This window comes from Strigops habroptila, chromosome 3 (genome assembly GCF_004027225.2).
Source record: "Strigops habroptila isolate Jane chromosome 3, bStrHab1.2.pri, whole genome shotgun sequence".
Taxonomy (NCBI): domain Eukaryota; kingdom Metazoa; phylum Chordata; class Aves; order Psittaciformes; family Psittacidae; genus Strigops; species Strigops habroptila.
The window spans coordinates 54,109,767-54,126,316 of NC_044279.2; positions in this window are offsets into that span (position 1 = coordinate 54,109,767).

Sequence of the window (16,550 nt, forward strand, 5' to 3'; positions counted from 1 at the left end):
GTGAATGCCTCAGGCACCAAAAAGGTCTGATTCGTCTGTCACAACCAATGTGCTTGTCTCTCTCTGTCATAGGCTAACACTGAGAGATCCAGTTACTGCTATGATGAACCTTCTTACATACCCTCTGTGTCAGTGTATGCTCAACACTGCCCCATGTAACACCACCACAGCCCCACTGACTGCTGGCAGAGAGACGTGGGAGCCCGTCAGCGCTGACGCCCACATGGGGAAGTAAGTGGGCATAAATTGGGAAATGAGAGCAACCCTTCCTATGTTGCTGTGTTTGTGCTTGTGCAAAGAGGAGGAAATGTTTGCAAAGCCCATTTCCCAGAATGACTTGGCCCTGACTGCAGGAGGCCCTGCCAAACCTCTCACAGGGACCTTCCGCCTGTGCATACGCAGCACAAGGATCACCTGTGGCACTGAGTACCATTTATCTAGAACACTTTTTAACTGTGTGCTAACACTGATAATGGATCACAGTGGGTTTGTCCTCTTGACTTTTGCACAAACAGCAAAACGTCCCATCCTCATGGCACAGCCACCCGTTCCACAGGCTTTGCTGACCAACATTCCCACAGCATTTGCTCCTTCCACCCTTCTTTCAAGGAAACTATAACACAGGGTAGAATTCGTACAGGGCTTGGCACAGACTGCTGGACATACGGTCTCAGTAAATGTTTTGAAAAATAACTCCCAGTGAATCACAGACACATGACTTTGCCCAGTCTCCCATCCCCACCCCGGTGTCGTCCTCCAGCCTTGTGTGCCACAGTGTGAGAGCAAGTCATCTCCCAGGCCACAAGAAATGTCTAAAGAAACTGTAGTGGCAGCGATTTCCTAGCTCAGGAAGCACAAACTTATGGGCTTTTTTTCATGGTAAACAGCTGCTTCCTCACTTGTGCTGAAGAAAGTCCTTCCAAAGCTTTTCATTTTAACTTCTGTAGCAAAACAAAATGAAAAACAGAGACAAATGTGTAAGGCTGCCTTTGATTTTCTGCAGTGGCAGCAACCAACGAGAGGAAAAAAAAAAAAGAAAGGGAAAAAAAGAAAGAAAGAAAAAACAGTCTTGGACTATACTGTTTGCCCAGGCAGAGAAGAATGCTGGAGGTGGTATATGCCAGGATGACATCAGGGGAGTGATGCAACTGATCGGTGGCCAGGAACCCTGTGTAGCAGGGAGCTATGCAGCATGTATATAGAGGAGGATGTATGCTTTTATACATAAAATTTGCTGTTTGGAGTACATACACCAAAGCTGACAAGCGCGGATGGTAAGCAGTATGCATACTTTGCCTGTGTGTCTCAGTTAGGCGGAGTGGAGGACTCTGCCTATCAGAGGTCACCCAACACTTTTCCATGAGAATGTGTTTCAGTTTTGAGTTCAACTTTGCCAGATTTCAGCTGTTTGGGCTGGATTTTTTCCACGCATGCTGTCTGCTCCAGGCTAAGAGGTTTTTGGGAAGGCTTCAGCAAAATGGTTCAGTCGCTTGTCAGCACAAGGCTAGGGGAAAAACACATTTTGCCCTGTTACAGATTATACATATGAAAAGATCCTGTGATGGGTCCATGCACTGGAAAATGAATATGGCATTTGTACAGTCAAAACCAGGCCTCCTGCTGCCCCTGTGTAATTTTGTCCAAATCAGCCATGTTATCAGCTGAGTCTGTGCAGGCTCAGGGGAGACTTTTTAGAGTTTGAAAACTCCACCTGTGTGCTTTGTCCATGAGCTTGGACCATGACGGAAAGAAGGGAGAAGTCTCATTGGTATTAGGGGTGGGGGGAAACAATGGACTAACTATGAGGGCACTGTCTTGCCAAGCTCTCTGCTCTCCAAAAGGTTCTAGCTCACAAAAGGTCAGTAGCTGCCAACCAACCAAACAACCAGCTAGAGAAGCAATGCCTCCAAACCCACTAACCTCATATGCTTAGCCTCTGCCTTTGTCAAGCACTCTAAAGCATATCTTCTATTAACAGTGGAAGATATGCTGTAGGAGAACAGCATTGCTAGAAGAACACAAAAGGAATGGACCATTCCTTAAGAGTATATGTCCCTCTGGAATAACAACTGGTTCTTTAAGTCTCACCTCTGCTGACAGCAAAACCTACCAGGGTGTAGGTTTCCTTCAAGGGATCACGCCAGAAAGGCTAGTCTGGAGAAATCTGCCCCAATGCCTCTCTGGCCGCCTTTGGAAATACATTCTGAAAACTTGCTGACAAACTATCCTGGGACTCAGGAAGGTCATTCACGCAACAGAAACCCAGAGATGGTTTGTTTTGGGGAGTTTGGTTTCTCTTTCACTTTTTCTAATTTAAGAACATTAACTGCACATCCAAGAAATCCTAAGCAGAAAGTGAAGATGACAAAACCAAGCCTGCAACACTTAAGAAATCCAAAATGAAAATGAGCTTGTGCTTGGCTCTCTTTCCTATGTACTTTCAAAAATGTGTTTTCATGTGATGTGATCAGGTATCAACACCATGGAATAGCGCTTACGCTGCTCTGGGTATTTATTGCAAGCAAACAGAAATTAAGCCAAGCTGCACTGAGAAGCTCCTATCTAAGTATGCCTACTAATTCAGTGGGACTATCCTTACAAGCGACCACCGAGTTTCACAATTCAGCCCAAAATACCTATACTTTAGTAAGTAAACAGATAGGAAGAATAACTAGTGTAAAGAGCTGAGCCAGGTGCAAACTCCCATTATCTTGACAAAGAAATACCTAATTTATATAAAAACATCACAGTAAGAGCAGGAAATATCCCGTCAACTGATATAAATCACTCACTATCTCATCTTCTGGCCCTAATCCCCTTCAAAATTAGAAAGCTCTAATCAGAATCTGCAAGAAGAATGGAGGAGGTATAGGATAATGAAATGGTTTGTATGAGGAGAAGTACGTTGGCATAGAAACGTTTTCAATCTGAGATGCAGTAAAAGAAAAAAGGTGGAGTATCTTCTGGTAGTACATACATTCATTTTCCTAAAGAACTAATAAAATTCTCAGAAGGTGGGAAGCAGAACTGGAAGTACAGCTGATGCTCCTGTGCACTTGCTGAACACTGCACAAGAAAGAATTGCTGTGAGCATGTTAAACACTGGACTTCTACTGATTATTTAAGAAATTATTTTTTTTGTTTAACCCTTCTTCTGACGGGTTTCCCCATCCAACATGATTGGAACAATCTAAGCCAAGCTCTCTGACTTTAAAAATCCATTAATTGGTAAAGAAAGGAGGAAAACATGTGCTGTTGATTATGTAATTTATGTGTTATGATATCCCGGTGGGCTGGCATGATTGGTGGTGACCTTAGCCTTTGAAATGGTGGATTATATAGCATAAATCTACCTCGAGAAGTAGTGGACATTTTATAGAGAAAATTTTTCTATTAACATGCCACAGCTTACGACTGCTGGATGTATTTTTGGTCCAACCTCAAAAGAGGAAAAAATGGGAGGACTTCTGCAATTTTCTATCTGAAACAACAAGTCAAAATCCCTCAGTGGCATTTCTGCAGATGTTCCAGGCAGAGAAAATATGACCGTTTTATCTTCACTTGCATTAAAGTAAGTGCGCATCTGGATTCCTTTCTGGAAGAAAAGATTTACACATTTGCCACTATGAAAGGCGCGTAAGGTGGAGAAGGCTGTGTGTTTTATATAGCCAAGTGAGACGCTGCGTTTCTCCAACAGAAAAATACCTCAGTTTTTCCTTTCCAGTTAACTGTTTCTCTGGCCATGGCACTGCTATTATCTACTCTTCCCTGCCTTTTGGGAACATCTGGGTAAGCATTGCCAGGATGCTGCATTAATAATATCAGAATAACAAACCTCCCACAAACAGGTCCAATCCTCCACAACATTTCAGGCTAGTCTCCTGCAGGAATGAGCCTTATGCAAGCATACAGCACGTGGGTGGGTCTGTATGTCTCCAGTTATCTGCCCTTCCCCTTCGCCCTCCCAGGAGCTTTGCAACTGCTTAGGAAATTTCCACCAAATCTGACAGAGCTGCAGCTGTATCCAAGTTAGTTCGAACCCTCGCACTTAGTGCAAGTGGGTGGCAAAGGAGAGAAAAGAAATTTTAATGATGTCCCCAGTGATGGACTTGCTAAAATAGCAAAAATCCATCTCGCCCCTAATTAGACATCAGAGACTCTATGTGACTGAGGGCAAGCAGGTTTCACCTGCATAGATTCACAAGCATAGATTTCACCTATGGCAGAACAACTTGCCCAGTGGGACATTTCTATTTTTATCTTTAACATAAAGGAACCCGCACTGAATGTTCTGACAGGCACAGGGACGGATCAAGAAAGAAAAAGAATAAATCACCAAAACCGTGTATGCTCCTTCTGCAGCACACTTTCTGCACAGTTATCTAAGAAGCAACAATCTTTTTACTCTTCATTCCATCCTCGCCTCGACTAATTTTGTTCTTTAATTATGGCTCCTGGCAACCTTCAGTACAAATGAGGATTTTCCTCCTTTAGGTAATGTATATTCTTGGCTCTGAGGAGGAGGTTTGTCTGTCAAAACATTAGCTGCCTCTTTTATATGTTAAGTATTAATTCTATTTATCTTCGAATTATTTTCAAATACTGGAGGCATTCTTCCCTGTATTGGAATGCAACAAGTGCTTAATTTCAGGTTTTCATGTTATTCTTGCTCAGATATGAGGCCAAAAATGAGTAATTAAATTCTCATTTAAACCCCATTTCCTTAAATACACCTATTCTCTTACCACACACAGCCTCTTTACTAGCCCCATGCTCTTTCACAGGAGGCAGGAGCCTGCAGCCCATGGGGACAGGTTCAGCCCAAAACTTCATTTCAGATGGCCTGTAACCACATTATTATTATTCCACTATTTACTGGGTAACACTAAGGCATGTGTTAATGTGCAGCAGACCAAAGGAGCTCAAAAGACTTATTTGTCCCTCAGCAAGGAAAGAATTTCTTGCCCCCAATGTAAAGGAAGGAGTTAATTGCTTACCACCAGCTAATGCAGAGGACCTTCTTCCCTGCAATGTATGCCCAGCGACAGCTTTTACCCATGCTCATGTTTGGAGCCATCGCAGGTCTATTTTTCCAGCAGAAAGAAAATGAAGGATTAAATCTGGAGTGGTCCAAGGAAAGGTGAGAGACAAAAGCGGTTTGTGTGCATTCAAGGGCAAAACCAGTACTAGTATCCTGGCAGTGTAGGTCCATGCTGACCTGCGTGCTAACCCTCTAGTGCCTCAGATGGCTATTGGCATTATTCTCTTCTACCAAGGGCTTCTCCACGTGAGCCAAAGAAAGGGAGCTGCAACATCTCTGGCTGACAAAGGCATCACTCCTTTATCAACTGAATAAAACCACCACCTGGTTTCATTCTGCCAAAAGAAGAGGCAGTGGAGGGAACATGGTCACAACCAACCTGTTCTAAATTCCCGCTGAGACCGCAGGTGAGACTTCAATGCTTTGGATACCCATGACCCCAGATCCTAAACATGCATTTAAGGCACTGCAAGATGCAAGCAAAACTTAGGCACAAAAATAGAGCCCTGTATCCACAGCAACACAAGCACAAAGAAGTCAAGAACTCCAGTGTGCCACTTTCTCAAGGCTCCAGCAAAGCTCTCCCCAAAACCAAGGATGGATGCCTGAAAAGCAAAATGCACTTCAGAATGACTGTCCTACACTCTCTGGAGGGGAAGGCCTCCATGCTTCCTGCCTTGTGCCACCTTCCTGTTTTCCCAAAGGGCAGCCCACCCTGCTGTGCTCCTGAGCAAGGAGTGCAACACCACAGTGATGAATCCGTGTTTTCCACTGCGAGGAGGAACGTGACTCACAGTCCCCATCATGACCCAGTGACTTGTGGTATCCAAAGAAAACACAGCTAGCGAGGCTTTTCAACAAACAATCAACAATCTCCTGCTAGCTGCAACAGTCCACCCCATGAAACACAGAAGTTAAAGGTTTTTTCTCACTCTGTCCCTTGCCTTTGCCTTCCCCCATTCATCCTCAAAGAGGACAGTCATGGCCATGCAACAACTTCACTTTTCCACCCAAGCTAAGCCTGCAAGAGTCTGTGGAGATCTGAACATCCTTCTTGGTTTTCATCACATGTCCCAGTGACTGTTGGATAACGCTGCTAGGAATATTCAGAAGGAAACTAAATCCTCGCCTCCTTCAGGATTGATATTAGTAACCACATGTCCCCTTTAGAGGTGTGGAGGGAAACAGCTTTGCACAGGGAACATGAGCAATACAGGAGCTCCCTGCTGTGCAAAACAGGAGACTTAGAGCCCAAGCTCCAGCATCTGGGCCATGTTCACAGCCACCAATAGCCAGCCATCCTGTATGCTGGTAGGCTCCATTTTCACTTGTCTGAAGTGACTTGGGAGGCTAGGAGGAGGAGAGCAGGAGAGGAGAGCAGGTATCGACAGTCCTCTGGGATGCAACACCATGGATGGGGAGGAGTTCAGCATCCTCGGGCATCATTGGGGTAGGCACTTGACACACCATCTTTATCATCAATGTGAGAGGACTTCAGGCCCTCTCCTCATCCCCACCAGCTCATCCACATGCCCAGCAAACCACTGCACATACAGAACACAGACAGCTGGTACCAGCAAAGGATCTGGGCATGATTTTGCCAATTTGCAGTGAGTTTTTAATCTTTGTTAATATAATCTTCAAGACTAGCAGCTGGCTTTGCAGTATCTGCTGGTGAGGAATGGGTATGAGGCTGCTTCGTTTTGACCATCAAATAGCAATCATATGGTAATGAGTTTCAGTTTATTCCCTGCGGTACCTGGTTCAGATTTGAGAAAGCAGGAAAACTTGCTAATATGTTTTCAGATTAAATGGACCTTTTCTTCTCTTAATGTGTGTGCCTAAAAATAACAGGAGTTGCACAGTCATGTCAAGAGATTAAATTACCCTAAAGTCTGCAGAGGGATTACAGCTGTCTGAAAACAATACATATGTACTTTATTCAGCAATGGTGTGATTAGTCAAGACCGATTTGAGTGGTCATGAAGACTGCTTTGTTTCTCGGTTAGTCCAGTGCTTGGGAAACGCTGCAGGAAAACACAGTAGTGTGAACCACCTGACATCCATGAAAAGTCTGTTTTAGCAACCACTCTGTACAAAGCAGACCCAAAAATCTGTAAAGCCACCTGGCAGGTCCCAGATGTCACTTTCCAAAGGGCTGTCGTACACAGCAAATTGTACCATATACAGACATATACATCCATGTCCAAACCTGCTTGAAAGCATGTATTACAGAGCCATGGTTTCAGTAATTTAAGATCCTACCAAACCAAATAATAGAGTGATACTTTCCCTTCCTGAGTGTCTGAATTCTCATTCTTTGCCCCCCTAGCAGTATTTGCAGTGTCTGAGCCAGGTACCTAGACTCTCACGTCAATTGACAAGGGGAACTACATGCCTACAGTGGCATCTGCAAAGCCTAAATACAGGGAGGATGAAGCCGCCTGACCCAGGCAAAAGAGAAATCCTCAGGAGAAAGGTATATCTGTCACCCTGCCTACTTCAGCATTTAGGCCTGTAGAAAGACATGTCCTTGCAGCCAGCCCTGCATGCTCTCTTTGAGGAGGAGGGCAGCAGTGGCAGCACCCTCTGAGTCTCCAATAGTTCAGTGCAGACAGGGGGCCCACCTGGCCCCCGCATCTCTCAGGAGTGACACTGAGGGATGCCTGCAGGAGGATCTCATGGAAGCGAGTCAGCCATGCTCAGTACTTCTGGGCAGTCCTTAACACCTCAGCACCATCACACGTAAAGTAGATGCTGAGGAACTTAAGCACCTTCAGATATGGGTGACGGATGGCCCAGAATTTTAAGGGCAGACATCTGGGATTTAGGCACCTAACATGACAAGCGAGGCTCTGACTCTCTGGCTCCCAGTCTCTAGTGGATTTACCTGCAGTGCTGGTGCCACCTCCCTCCCAGCCAGAGGCAGCCACTCAGGTACAGAGGGGATGCACGCTGGATCCTTAGGAGTGACAGGGAATAGCCCTGAATATTAACACAAGCTGCCAGCAAGAGTGGTTTTGGATTCAGAGGTCAGTTGCAGGTTGGATGAAAATTACAGAGAAAATAAGGACATGTTACAGAGAATAAAAAGACATACTGGATGAGGAAAAAAAGAAAGACTAGGAACAAAAGGTGGCAGAAGGGTAATACACAGACATTCGAGCATTTGCAGGACTCGGTGCTTCTCTGGAATGACTCAGCCCTGCCCAGTACGTTCTCTGTAACACAGACAAAACCTATGCAACACACCACCCCCATCCTACACTGGAGGCAGATTAGTCTGGACTTGAAACTCTGCCTTTACCTGAGCTCCAGATGAGGGGTAGCAAAAACATTGAGAGGTTGGTGCCAGGCAGGGCAGCAAGGTCAACCCTTCCCAAGGACTTCAGGCCAGGAGGTTAACACAGAGCAGCTCTGTTATGCCGCTGCTTCATCCCCACTTGTTGCGTATTCTCAATGAGAAGTGGCTGGTGGAGCAGCTGAACCTCCGCCTTGCAAACCTTCTGCCAGCACAGTCTCCTCTGTGAACGGAATTTGCTGCTGCCCATCTGCAGCCAAAGTCTCACCCTATCCGCTGATATTCATTTGCCCAGAAAAGTTGACTTCAAAGGCAACAGCTGCTCTTCAAAGAGGCAACAAATTGCAGTGAAGTGGAGAATCAGTGGCCTCCCCATCCTTGGCCAGAGCTCCTGCAAATCTTTGGAGGGGCCCTAGCCCAGATTTCAGAGATAAGCAGCCCAAATTTAAGGGAAAGGGGGGTCAGGAGGGCTGGTTGTTTGTAAATTTTCTTAAAGAAAGAAAACCTTTCCACTTGCTTTGGAAAAGCCCGTTTATCACTTGTAACCTATTTCAGTGTAAAGATGGGGCATTACCTATCTGAGCACCCCTGTAAAATTACAGGCATCCAGCCTCTGCTGGGGTACTAATGAAAAAGTGAAAACTGCTTTTTTGCCCTTCATCTGACCCAAGAAATGCTCTAAGTCTTTGTGGCTGGGGTAAAAAGCAGCAGTGTTCAGACTCTTCACCATAATCCAAGTGTCCCCCGTTTCTTTTGGTCTTTTGAGATTGCCACCCTGGGTTACCATCATGTGTTACTGAAAGGTCATACATGATGACCTTTCAGTCATACATAAATTATCTCTTTCCAGACAGAGAGACACTCTGGCAGCCTAGAAAAATTCCATAGTCCCATGTGCTGTCTTACATGACTGAAAAAGGGTCTGCCATATATAAGAAAACTCTACATTTATAAGGCTTCAAAAACAATGCAAGCAAACACAAACAAAAAAAATATATTTACATTTCATATGGGGTTTTTTGTAACTTCCCTGCCCTGCTTTTGTTCATTGTCCCCCCAGAAAATTTTGCATTTGATCAAAGACTTCAAATTCACATGATCCTATCATCTCCCTGCGCTCTCCCATTCTTTCTTGCAGTGTACCTAGAACAGCAACTGCATTCCCATATGGTTATGTAGGATCTGTGTTCTGCAAATTAATGCCCTAGTGAAGAACCTCTATGCCACAGAGGTTCATAGGCTCAGTTTGAAGTACTGTGCTCATGGTCTCAGTAGGCCAAGGGGAACAGAGTCCATTTTTGTTTTACAGAGCTTTCCCAGAGAGCATCACATCATTTCAGCACTGGGATTGTACCAGGGAATGCCTAACAGCCAAGGGATTTCTGAAACATCGCAGTTTTCCATTTCATTAGACAAAATACTAGTTTGTGTATCAGTTCTATCCCTCATCATTCCTCCACAGTTACAAAATATTGGTTCCTCAAACCACTTTTTATTCTATTTAAGAATGCAGAGGAATTCAGTGCACTGAACTGTTTAGCTGATGAAGAGACAAAGTAAAGAGCAAGCACCCTTACTTAAAGTGAGTATTCACAACACTCATTCAGGGCTTCATGCAAAACCCATGCAGGACATCCAGGACCTGGGAAAAAAGGCCCACTCAGAAGTATCTGGCAGTTCAGTTAAAAGCAGGCTGCTGTGATAGCAGGACTCAGATTGTACTGAGGAACACAGCAGGTCTCTTTCACATGCCTGTTTCCTGCCACAAGCATGTCTTGTTTTTCCTAACTCTTAAGAGATGGGGCACTTACTTATAAAGCACCACAATGACACAGCTTCACCCCAAAAAGCATTTCCCCGAACAGCAGTTCTCTGCTGCATGTTTATTACCCCTCAGTGCTTTCTCTACCAGATATGTTTCATTTACTAGAAAAATGTTTCTCTTTTCTAGCCCAGATAGGTTTGTAATACCACCCACCTGACCACAGCATCTGAGCAGCTTCCAGAATTGCATTCAGCAACATGCCTAACATCTGTCACATGTGGTTTGCTTGCTCACTCTCATCCTCTTGCCCAGGGAAGGTCTGTGTGTTCAGTGGCTTGTTTTACTTTGACGTTTTATTTTTAAGGTGCTTCTGGATGTCTGCTGGAGAAATCAGCACCAGGAAGCATACTTCAAATGGAGAGCAGAAAAGCAAGTCTGGGATTCTCCTTGGGGGAATTTATGCCATTTGGTCTCAGACCGATCCTTGAGAAACCCTCCTGGACAGACGATATTACAAATTTCTCTGGATCTTAAAGTTTTTACTGTGAGGGTAGTGAGGCCCTGGCACAGGTTGCCCAGATAAGCTGTGGCTGCCCCATCCATAGAAGTGATCAAGGCCAGGTTGGACGGGGCTTGGAGCAACCTTATTTAGTTAAAGTTGTCCCTGCTCACTGCAGGGAGGATGGATTAGATGACCTTTAAAGGGCCTTTCCAACCCAAACCATTCCTTGATTCTATGATTCCATCTGAAAAGCAGGGGTTTTGAATATGATCCTCAGACTAGAATTCAGATTTTTTATAGGTAAGACATGCTCAAGCCACCGAGAACCTGGAACATAAAGACAAAAGACATTAGCTCGATGCAACTCTCCTGTTCCAAGCCACTGAGATCAGAAACACAGGACAGGTTTCTGTCTGAAGCAGCAACGATTCTTTAAATCCCATTAAACCACCTATACAACATGGTCAGTCAGCAAAGCCCTCTGTGGCCCCCTCACTAACCACTGGGTATGAATGCGGGACAAGCAAACTGCTCCACTGCTGCCCAAGAAAAGAACCCTGAGATCTTCTCTCTTATTTGTCCTGAGCAGATTAGCTATGTAAAATACCATCAGTATCACTGTTTTCAGACCACAACCACACTTTATGGTGATAGTGACAGGTAAGACATGATATGGTGGCACCAAGAGCTATTTCGAATAAATGGGGCAGTAAAAATGCAGCTTAGATAGGGCAGTAAATGGCATCAGGAGGGAGTGATGTGCAGTAAGCACTAGGAAGCAGGGGCATGCTTTTAGGTTAGATTTTAAATTAGTATAGCAGAGGGCTTAACCTGCTACGGTGAAGTTAGCTGGGCTTGGAGCCTTCCATCTCCTAGGACCTGAACTGATCACATCTGTCAAGCTTTTCTTTCCACTGAGACTTCAAAGATCTGGAAAGAGAGAGTAAGGTTGAAAGGAAAAAAGAAAAAAAGGGCTTCTGTACTTGGCATTTGGGACACTCATCCCAGAGCAAGAAGACCCATGTTCCAGCTCCTGTTCAAAGGACTTCTGGACCATTGGTACTAACCTCTATTTCCCCAGCTAAGCATCTCTCAGGTCATTTGTGGGGCAGATTTCAATGGCCAGAGATGGGAGGTGAAAGCTGGAAGGCAGAGCCCTGGGCTGCAGTATCAGAACTCAGCACCTTCTAGTAAACCTCATCACTGTAGAATGGACAGCAGTTGTCCCGCACAAGGCTTTAGTTTTTGCTTCACTGCAAGCAGAAGGAAGACACTACTGGCTCACAGGCTGCAATTTCATGGTAGTGCTGCCAGCTTGCTCATTCCCACCCACTGTGCTGGTCGGGTTGTTAGTGCAGCAGTGTGATGAACTACACCAGAAACTGATCCAGCTGAGGAAGAAAAACAACACAGAAACCAACAACAAAGAAGGGAAGGTGGGAAATCTCTGCAAGATCCATTCCCTGATGCAGTTCCTCCAGTAAATTTAGCAGCAATGCCAGGGGCACTAATGAGTGGGCTGGATAAGGAAGGAAGGGGATGCCTAAGCCAGCGTTTGAGCAGTACAGACTCTGCTGTGAAACTACTGCCTCCATTGCTTGCAGCCAGACTGGCAGCTCAGGACTTAAAGGCCTTGTGCTCCATGAAAAACCATGGCTCACCCAGCTCTACCTGTTTGTAAACACCAAGCCCTTTCCTGCATTACATGTGCCCAGACAAAGATAGCTTTGCTAGAAAAAAACCACCTATGTATTGACTTTTCCTCAACCCAGGAAGATAAACATCCACTGATTACTGACCCGAGGTATGGCCTGGGCAGGAGACAACATCTATCCAACTGCCTAAAGGCAGAGGCAAGATACTAAAGAGCACTGACCCAAGAGAGTTGGTTTCTGAAGCCATCCTCATTGCAGTACTACACAATCAACTGGAAGGAAGAACAGAAAGAGAGTAAAAGGCAACTGAAATCACTGGAGTGGATGAAAACACCCTGCTGCCTTGTCCTCCAGTACTGATAAGCCTCTAATTCTCTGCCATGCTTGAGTGCCCAAGGTTCATCCCCTCCTAAAGGAAATAAGCTACTTTACTTACTACACTGAGCACTGTCCCAAACTCACATGCCAGTAGTTGTAACAAAGTGACTCCCTACATGCTGGGTTTACTTAAACAGAAGGGAAAACCGTGAAAGGTTGCTTCCTAGCTTCCTTGACAAATGTCTGTCACCCAGGAGGTGATTTCCAAAGTAGGTGAAGCAAAGGCGAGCGAGAAATCCCACCGGCAGCAGACCTCAGCAGCGGCCGGATGCATGGCTGAGGTATGGCAGCAGCTCTTCAAGCTGAGCCAGTAGAGGTCTCTGTTCCACTAATCCACTAATAAAAAGGAATAAATACCTATCTATAGTTGTCTGCGTGTGCGTGTGCCTTCCCTTCTGATCCCCGGTCCCGAAATGGAATAAAATAAATACAGCGAGAAGCCAGCAGCTTGGGTGGGAACAATTTATCTCTTTGCTCCAGAAAAGAGAAAACAAAGAAAATGTGTGGTCTACCAGGTTACCAAGTTTATGGCATCAACTCCAGGCTTTGCATCTGGCAGGAAAAGTATATGCTATGGTCAGCCCTAGACCTCCAGCTTCATTCCCCAAGGAAAGTGAAAAGCACAGCTGTGATTGTGCTTTCTGGGGCACAGCCACCTGCTTGCAAAGCTCTTCCAGCCTGCCCAGGTAGCAAGGGAATAGGGAGCCCTTTCTGCACTTGTAGGTCCCTGGTTTCAATCTGGGTAAAGCCAGCAATGACAGAAAGGCTTTATCAGGCAATGATTGTTTTTTTGGCCTTCATGTAAAGGGCTGCTTGGTCTTTGTGGGAGTAGCGTCTGGAGCACACAAAATGGGGCGTCTGCCCACGACTGGAATCCTTGCTTGAAGTCTTAGATGTGAGGCCAAGGATAAAATTGGAACGAAACTAATGTTCCTGCCTGCTGGCTCCTCCAAATAGCTGCAGGCGCAGTAGGATGGCCAGGTATAAAAGCCTGAACTGGCACAGCCTGTCTTTGCGGATAGGGAATGCTAAACCACAAGGTATGTTGCTCCATGCTTCCACCCAGAGCTGGCTGGCAGGTGCCAAGATGCCGAGAGGCAGCGGGACACCCCCCTGACAGCGCAGCCTGCGTGCTCGGGACAGCCTGGCTTAGCGGGGCCATGGACTGCATGACTGTGACACCACTGTGGGTGTCACCAGTCTCAGCAGCACACCACATCGTGTGCTACCTGCAGCTGCAACGCTCCCTTTTCCAGAATCCAGAGCCAGAGAACTCCCACCACAAACACACCACTTGTGCCCCTTCCATGGGCAAACCTGTGTATTAGCGAGGTTTATTAACATGGGGAGGGTGCATGCAGCCAGGCCCAGGTGAGGAATGGGGGGATTCCAGAAGGGTTGCCCAAACCCCATTCTCCAGTGATGGCAGAGTGGGGCACAGGTGGAAGGCACTGATGTGCCCTCCCCAGCAGCAAGGAACAGGGCTGCCACACTCTGCTAGTGCACAGCTGTACCCCGGGTACAGGGGAAGCCAAGAAAAGGGCAAACCATCTGTATGTGTTTAACTTGAGTGTATCTCAATTGGAAACAAACGTATGTGAACACGTGTCGGCTCCTTGCGATAGCAGGAGTTCAGTTAGATCACATCTTGACTGCGGATTAGGCCTAGAGAAGCTGAAGGTGTCCTGCAAAAAGAAAGCCATTTTAGGAAGCATGCCAACTGTGGCACAACACCTGTATTTTGCCCTGGTCCTCTGCACCCATCCCTTCCTTCAAGCCTACTGCTTCTCCTACGCACGGAGCTGCAGGCTTTGCACCCTCTGAAGCACACGTCACCTGCTGCAATGGCAGCCTAGAGATGGAAGCCAACCTGGTAATGCAGTCACACAGATTTTCATCCATCACAGCAGACCTGGGAGCAGGTCAGCTTCTGACCTTAGAATCATATAATCACAGAATGGGTTGGGTTAGTAGGGACCTTAAATCTCATCCAGTTATAATCCCCTGCCACAGGCAGTGACACCTTCCACTAGACCAGGTTGCTCCAAGCCCCGTCCAACCTGGCTTTGAACACTGCCAGGGATGGGGCAGCCACAGCTTCTCTGGGCAACCTGTGCCAGTGTCTCATCACCCTCACAGGGAAGAATTTCTTCCTAATATCTAATCTAAATCTGCCCTGTTTCAGTTTAAAGGCATTCCCCCTTGTCGTATCCCTACATGCCTTGTAAAAAGTCCCTCTCCAGATATCTTGTAGGCCCCTTTAGGCACTGGAAGCTGCTCTAAGGTCTCCCTGGAGCCTTCTCTTCTCCAGGCCGAACAATCCCAGCTCTCGCAGCCTGTCTCCATAGCAGAGGTGCTCCAGCCCCCTTATCATCCTCATGGCCTCCTCTGGATTCGCTCCAACAGGTCCTCATCCCTCTTGTGCTGGGGTCCCCACAGCTGGATGCAGGACTGGAGGTGGGGTCTCACAAGAGTGGAGTAGAGTGGGAGAGAATCCCCTCCCTCGACCTGCTGGTCACGCTCCTTTTGATACAGCCCAGTACACAGTTGGCTTGCTGGGCAATGAGCGCACACTGATGGCTCACGTTCAGTTTCTCATCAATCAACACCCCCAAGTCCTTCTCCTCAGGGCTGCTCTCAAGCCATCCTCCACCCAGCCTGTAGTTGGGCTTGGACACAAGTTGCTTTCATCTCAGCAACACTTTTTTTCCCTCTTGCTTTTGCCTCCCCCGGATGCCCAGGGCCTTGCCACCTCTGGCCTGCTGCTGCTGTGCTGCTGCACCCAAGGAGCAGGGAACAGGCAGTGGCAAGAGGAGCAGGGGCTTCACCTCTTCTCTGTCAGGGCTCATCTAGCACCATGAGTAACCTCTTTCAGGGGATTTCTGTAGCTGCTGTCAGTCTGAGCTTGTCTTCTTCGGGCAGAAGCAAGTTACAAGTGGATTGCCTGATGCTGGTTTGGTTTTAGTCAGTTGTCTTTTTAATGTTATCATTATATATGAACATATCATTATTAATTTTTGTATTACAGGAAAATACATTTACTTGCCTTTTAAGTAAAGCATATTAGGATTCTTTTTTATTAAAAAAATACAGGGAAAAAAGCAAACAGAGCAAAAAACCACATTCCCCTCTATTTTGTGCCTCATTTATGAGTCTTGCAATGAGTGAAGGGGACAAGACGGAAAGCAGGCAGTGAGAGGACAGGCACACAAGCTCCCTTGATAGCAGAGGGAGTGGACCCCAGATGAAACATGGCAAAACACAAGCACAAGGATACTACCTGCCCAGTGTGAAAAATGCCATTTTTTTTTTCAGCTCAGTAAGTAAATGAAAGATGGGAGGTGGGAGAAGAAAATCAATACTGAAAAAGAACAGAAAGTCAAGGTTTTTCCACTAAAATCAAAGCAGGAAAGATCTAACTGGGGACTCAGCAAAACAATTCATGCAATATAATCTAATTATTTTGCTGCAGATGACACATTTTGTTAAAGCCATTTATACTGTGAATGTTTTCTTTTGGGGGGTATAAATAAAAGTTATAAAAGAGAGAGTAGTAATTACTTCTAAAATAAATTTTTAAAAAATCTTAAAAGTTGAAAGCACCCAAATGCCATCAGAAGATGTTGAAACGAAACATATTGACATTTCTGAAGTGGAATGTTTTCTTCTGCAAAGGAAACTCAGTGTTTCTTCAGGGTTGGGGTTTTTTTTTTTCCAGCTGAAGCTACTCGGATGTGCGGCAGGGTATGGATGTCGGAAAACTTCATTTTCCAGTTAATTTCCCTACTTGAGGAAGCGCGGGCCGCGCATCTGACGTGCAGCGGCAGCCGGTGTCAGCACGGACTCCGAGGACACACGCAGATACACATACACCCCGTCAGCGCTTCCCCTTCCAACCAAACGCCTCG